At 50.2% G+C, this 7111-nt stretch overlaps 1 pseudogene; it reads right to left on the bottom strand.

Annotated features, from left to right (window-relative positions):
- Positions 1-3852: 3852 nt before the first annotated feature.
- Positions 3853-4006, bottom strand: LOC135014749 (U1 spliceosomal RNA; annotated as a pseudogene).
- Positions 4007-7111: the final 3105 nt, after the last annotated feature.

Consider the following 7111-nt stretch of genomic DNA (forward strand, 5'->3'; position numbering starts at 1 on the left):
AGTCAAATTGGGGTAAGCCATTCTGCGATGATGTTCCTCAGTTTCCGTAAGAGGTTGTCAGCTGTGTGCCTCTTATGGAAAGCGGTGATACAAAGCGTAGCCTGCCTAGGAACGAGTTGGCATTTGCGAGATGCTGCTACTGGTGCCGCCGCTGCTGTTCTTGCTGCGGGAGGCAATACATCTACCCAGTGGGCTGTCACAGTCATATAGTCCTGAGTCTGCCCTGCTCAACTTAACCACGGACATGTGGACTAGTGGACATTGGGTACAACTGCATTTTTTAGGACACTGGTGACTCTTTTTCTGAGGTATGTGTACATTTTCGGTATCGCCTGCCTAGAGAAATGGAACCTAGATGGCATTTGGTACCGGGGACACAGTACCTCAATCAAGTCTCTAGTTGCCTCTGAATTAACGATGGATACCGGAACCACGTTTCTCACCACCCAGGCTGACAAGACCTGAGTTATCCAAAGACCTGCTGGTAAGAAAATTGTCAAGTCAAGCGGAACGTGACTCGTCAACAGCTCCTCCTTCACATTCTCCCGCAACTGGGGGTGCGAGTAAAAGGCTAAGAATTCCGAGCCCACCCGCTGGCGGTGATGCAGGGCAGTCTGGAGTGAGTGCTGACATCTGGTCCGGACTGAAGGACCTGGCAACGATTACTGACATGTCGTCTACTGTCACTGCATATGATTCTGTCACCTTTGAAAGAATGGTGGAGGATTATATGAGTGACCGCATCCAGGTAGGCACGTCAGACAGTCCGTATGTATACTGGCAGGAAAAAGAGGCAATTTGGAGGCCCTTGCACAAACTGGCTTTATTCTACCTAAGTTGCCCTCCCTCCAGTGTGTACTCCAGAAGAGTGTTTAGTGCAGCCGCTCACCTTGTCAGCAATCGGCGTACGAGGTTACTTCCAGAAAATGTGGAGAAGATGATGATCATCAAAATTAATTATAATCAATTCCTCCGTGGAGACATTCACCAGCAATTGCCTCCAGAAAGTACACAGGGATCTGAGATGGTGGATTCCAGTGGGGGCGAATTAATAATCTGTGAGGAGGGCGATGTACACAGTGAAAGGGGTGAGGAATCGGAGGATGATGAGGTGGACATCTTGCCTCTGTAGAGCCAGTTTGTGCAAGGAGAGATTGATTGCTTCTTTTTTGGTGGGGGCCCAAACCAACCAGTCATTTCAGTCAGCCGTGTGGCAGACCCTGTTGCTGAAATGATGGGTTCGTCAATGTTTTTCATTTCAATCTAAGCCCCTGCAGTTTTCTGTAAGAATCTGCTTCGCTATGATGATCAACAAGTCACAAGGGCAAACACTCAGGGCTGGAGGCGTAGATCTTAGGACCAGCTGCTACAAGCATAGCAAAGGTGTCACTATCATTGGTGACACCCAGAGAGGCAGCGAGGGAGATTGTAATGCAGTGCGCGCAGATAAGCAGCGCAATGGTAAAAAGGAGGCATGGTCTCATAGGTAGGGGTGTGGCCTGTTGGCCTGAATCTCCATTTTGTTGCTCCGGGTATCCCGGGGGTTGGGGGCTGCACCCGGGGACTAGTGTGTGAGTGGTGCTGGCTCCTGCACAGTGACAGAAACTGGGTGTTGCACGTAATGTCACAGTGAAACACCCATATTCTGTCACTGAAGAGGAGCCGGCACTTTGGTGTCACCCCCCTTGGCGGGTGACACTCGGGTGTGGGCCGCAACCCCATTGTGATGCCACTGACCCATGGGAAGCTTTACGTGGCTTACCCATGTGTTAGTAGCCCCAAGCATCTTTTGTGTTAATCCCTGAAGAAAAACTTCAAATATTTACAAATAAATTTTGTAATCAATGGGCCTAATTCAGTAAGGATTGCAAATTCCGCTAAGTAACAGAATTTGCAATCCTTTGGTTCACATGCTGGGGCCACCCAGCATGCCGCCTCCCTTCTTGACCACGCTGAAATTGCAGTCGCAGTGCAGTTCAGCGTGATCATAAAAAATGGGTTAGCCTCCTGTTGGTGCAGACTGTATGTGTGCGCAGGAAGCCGCCACCATTTTTGTGATCGCAGCTGCTGCATGTGATGTCATGCAGCCGCTCTGACCACGCCTCCTGTTTCTCCGTTGCTGACCCCATTTTGAAGCACTGCCCACGCACCGCTCCATCTCCGACTTAGAAATGGAGTGTTGCTGCCCCCCCCCCCCCCCCCCCCAGCACCGATTGACAGTCAGAGGCGATCGAATTATCTGCGGGGTGCCGCAGAAAATGCAGGCGCATGCGTATGCTCTTAGCAATTTTTGCAGTTGGATTGCTTATTGCGATTGCAATCCAACCTGAATCAGGCTCTATTACCTATCACAATGCACTGCGGGTAGTACAAAATGGGGTTAATATAAGAGAAAACCCCCCAGAGCTGTGCTCCTTCACTGTCCCTGGTGGCTAGTGGAGCGGCTGCCCAGTAATCAGTGTCCACGCCAGTGCGCACATGGCCCGCCCCCTACAGCCACGCTGGATCACGGTATAGTGCGGGCACATAAGTACCTTACCTCCCTTTCATCAGCGGCCTCGTGATCCCGGAGGGCGGTGTGTGTGTGACTGACCTTAGGAAGAAACCGGAGCCTCCACTGCAGTGACCCAGCAACCAGGGCACGGGAGTATACTGCGCCGCTAGGAGTGATGGAGCTGCAGTAAAGATGTCTATTAGACCTAGCCTGCTGCAGCCCTTGTAGATTCTTATAAAAAAAAGTTCTTCTTTTCTTGTCAAAATTAATAGCTAAGAATAGGCTGCCTGAGGCAGCCCCCTGTTAAGTGGCCTGCTACTGAAGGCACCAACTACAAACTGAGCTCCCTGTTCATGGAAGCGAGGTTATAGAGGAGGGGGCGCTGAGCATCTTGGGAACAGTCAAAAGCTTTGAGCCTGTTGGTGCCTCAGATCAAGATCCTACTCTACACCCCAATGTGAATCCTTGTGGAGTCCAGTGTACCCCACAGAAGAAATGAATGTGTCACACCCATTGGCAGCAACATTAGAATAGCTGCTGATGGGCACAATTGAGAAAGGAATGGAGGAAAACATTTGAATCCAGCACATATATGTAATTTGAATATGTAATTTGTACCTTCCTACTTTAAAATGTAATGGATGAACCTCACCCTGTGAGAACTATCTTCATGATCAAGAGATCTCATACGCAAGAAAAGCATGTGTTGAGATAGGGCTGTGGAGGGCGGCTGCTCGGGCACACCCCCGTCAAGTTAAGGAGATTCAACTGAGGAAGCACAAGAAAACTCTTGTCTGGGGACAACAACTGCAGGGAGACCACATATTTTCAGATAAACATGAGAGGGCGGAAGGCTGCCTAATACTGAAGCACCCACAAACATTAAACCATATGCAACAACTAGTGCAAGCATTCCTGGGGAAAGGTCTGCAGCAGACGGATTTGCATACGGTGATGTCATCCAAGCAGTGGGCCAAAGTTGTCTGGAACCCTCATCTGCATATGAAAAGAGAAAAGGGGCGCTTGGATGACCCCTAGTTCGCATTGAACACCCCCACCCTCCTTCGGTGTGGGGCTCATGTTGGCCATGCCCCTGCCCCTGAAGCATTCAAGCTGATTTCTTGCAGCAGCTGGGCACTGTAACAGCTCCAGAGCTGCTCTGTAAAGCACATAAAAGGGTGTGGGCCCTGCAACACCACCTGTAGTTCGCATTGTGCGTTGGAAGGCACAAAGTAAGCAGACGGGAGAAGTCAGGATAGTGCGCAAGGGCATAGAAGGGAGGGGCTCAAGAAAAGAGAAGTGGAAACAGACAGCAAACTAGGCTGGAGAGAGACCTGAGACAAAGAGATCTGAATTATACCAGAGCCAACCAGGGGAAAGCACAAATTATGCAGTCGAGTTTCCCACATTTGGGGAAATCACAGAGGTCAGCATACCCAGAATGCAATGAATGAACCTCACCCTGGGAAAACAATCTTCATGACCATGGTATCACCTATGCAAAATAAGTATGATTTGAGATAGGGCTGGGGAGGGCCGCTGCTCAGGCACACCTCCGTCAAGTAAAGGAGATTCAACTGAGGCAGCACAAGGGAACTCTCATCTGGGGACAACAACTGCAGGGAGAACACATTTTCAGACGAATGTGGGAGGGCAGAAGGCTGCCTAATACTGAAGCACCCCCCAAACAACAAACCAATTGCAACAACTAGTGCAAGCATTCCTGGGGGAAGGCCGGCAGCAGATGGATTCGCATATGGTGATGTCATCCAAGCAATGGGCATAGTTGGCTGCAACCCTCTTCTGCATATGAAAAGAGAAAATGGTCACGCAGGGCATGGCGGCCTTTGTGGGGTTGCGCTTGGATGACCCCTAGATCGCTTTATACACCCCCATCAGTGTGGGGCTCATGTTGGCCATGCCCAAGCCCCTGAAGCATTCAAGCTGATTTCTTGCAGCAGCTGGACCCAGTAACAGCTCCAGAGTTGCTCTACAAGACAAGTAAAAGGGTGTGAGCCCTGCAGCACCACCTGTAGTTTGCATACACACATATATAAAATAGTAGCCTTATCTAGGGTATCCGTCCATGCCGCTACAGCACTACACACCCAGGCCGACGCAATTGCCGGTCTGAGTAAGGTACCTGAATGTGTATAAATGGACTTCAGGGTAATCTCCTGTTTGCGGTCAGCAGACTCTTTGAGGGTAGCCGTATCCTGGGACGGGAGGGCTACCTTCTTGGATAAGCGTGTTAATGCTTTGTCCACCCAAGGGGAGGATTCCCATCGTAACCTATCCGTTGATGGGAGAGGATACGCCATAAGAATCCTTTTGGAAATCTGCAGGGGATTCCCAAGCTTTTTCACATAACATAAACATGGGACGTGCTGGAATTTGCCCAGATGTAATGCACGCACAATATTGGTGGCGTTGTCCGATGTCACAAATCCCCAGGAGAGTCAAATTGGGGTAAGCCATTCTGCGATGATGTTCCTCAGTTTCCGTAAGAGGTTGTCAGCTGTGTGCCTCTTATGGAAAGCGGTGATACAAAGCGTAGCCTGCCTAGGAACGAGTTGGCATTTGCGAGATGCTGCTACTGGTGCCGCCGCTGCTGTTCTTGCTGCGGGAGGCAATACATCTACCCAGTGGGCTGTCACAGTCATATAGTCCTGAGTCTGCCCTGCTCCACTTAACCACGGACATGTGGACTAGTGGACATTGGGTACAACTGCATTTTTTAGGACACTGGTGACTCTTTTTCTGAGGTCTGTGTACATTTTCGGTATCGCCTGCCTAGAGAAATGGAACCTAGATGGCATTTGGTACCGGGGACACAGTACCTCAATCAAGTCTCTAGTTGCCTCTGAATTAACGATGGATACCGGAACCACGTTTCTCACCACCCAGGCTGACAAGACCTGAGTTATCCAAAGACCTGCTGGTAAGAAAATTGTCAAGTCAAGCGGAACGTGACTCGTCAACAGCTCCTCCTTCACATTCTCCCGCAACTGGGGGTGCGAGGAAAAGGCTAAGAATTCCGAGCCCACCCGCTGGCGGTGATGCAGGGCAGTCTGGAGTGAGTGCTGACATCTGGTCCGGACTGAAGGACCTGGCAACGATTACTGACATGTCGTCTACTGTCACTGCATATGATTCTGTCACCTTTGAAAGAATGGTGGAGGATTATATGAGTGACCGCATCCAGGTAGGCACGTCAGACAGTCCGTATGTATACTGGCAGGAAAAAGAGGCAATTTGGAGGCCCTTGCACAAACTGGCTTTATTCTACCTAAGTTGCCCTCCCTCCAGTGTGTACTCCAAAAGAGTGTTTAGTGCAGCCGCTCACCTTGTCAGCAATCGGCGTACGAGGTTACTTCCTGAAAATGTGGAGAAGATGATGATCATCAAAATGAATTATAATCAATTCCTCCGTGGAGACATTCACCAGCAATTGCCTCCAGAAAGTACACAGGGATCTGAGATGGTGGATTCCAGTGGGGACGAATTAATAACCTGTGAGGAGGGCGATGTACACAGTGAAAGGGGTGGGGAATCGGAGGATGATGAGGTGGACATCTTGCCTCTGTAGAGCCAGTTTGTGCAAGGAGAGATTGATTGCTTCTTTTTTGGTGGGGGCCCAAACCAACCAGTCATTTCAGTCAGCCGTGTGGCAGACCCTGTTGCTGAAATGATGGGTTCATCAATGTTTTTCATTTCAATCTAAGCCCCTGCAGTTTTCTGTAAGAATCTGCTTCGCTATGATGATCAACAAGTCACAAGGGCAAACACTCAGGGCAGGAGGCGTAGATCTTAGGACCAGCTGCTACAAGCATGGCAAAGGTGTCACTATCATTGGTGACACCCAGAGAGGCAGCGAGGGAGATTGTAATGCAGTGCGCGCAGATAAGCAGCGCAATGGTAAAAAGGAGGCATGGTCTCATAGGTAGGGGTGTGGCCTGTTGGCCTGAATCTCCATTTTGTTGCTCCGGGTATCCCGGGGGTTAGGGGCTGCACCCGGGGACTAGTGTGTGAGTGGTGCTGGCTCCTGCACAGTGACAGAAACTGGGTGTTGCACGTAATGTCACAGTGAAACACCCATATTCTGTCACTGAAGAGGAGCCGGCACTTTGGTGTCACCCCCCTTGGCGGGTGACACTCGGGTGTGGGCCGCAACCCCATTGTGATGCCACTGACCCATGGGAAGCTTTACGTGGCTTACCCATGTGTTAGTAGCCCCAAGCATCTTTTGTGTTAGTCCCTGAAGAAAAACTTCAAATATTTACAAATAAATTTTGTAATCAATGGGCCTAATTCAGTAAGGATTGCAAATTCCGCTAAGTAACAGAATTTGCAATCCTTTGGTTCACATGCTGGGGCCACCCAGCATGCCGCCTCCCTTCTTGACCACGCTGAAATTGCAGTCGCAGTGCAGTTCAGCGTGATCATAAAAAATGGGTTAGCCTCCTGTTGGTGCAGACTGTATGTGTGCGCAGGAAGCCGCCACCATTTTTGTGATCGCAGCTGCTGCATGTGATGTCATGCAGCCGCTCTGACCACGCCTCCTGTTTCTCTGTTGCCGACCCCATTTTGAAGCACTGCCCACGCACCGCTCCATCT

The sequence above is a fragment of the Pseudophryne corroboree genome, unplaced genomic scaffold, assembly GCF_028390025.1.
Source record: "Pseudophryne corroboree isolate aPseCor3 unplaced genomic scaffold, aPseCor3.hap2 scaffold_288, whole genome shotgun sequence".
NCBI lineage: Eukaryota > Metazoa > Chordata > Amphibia > Anura > Myobatrachidae > Pseudophryne > Pseudophryne corroboree.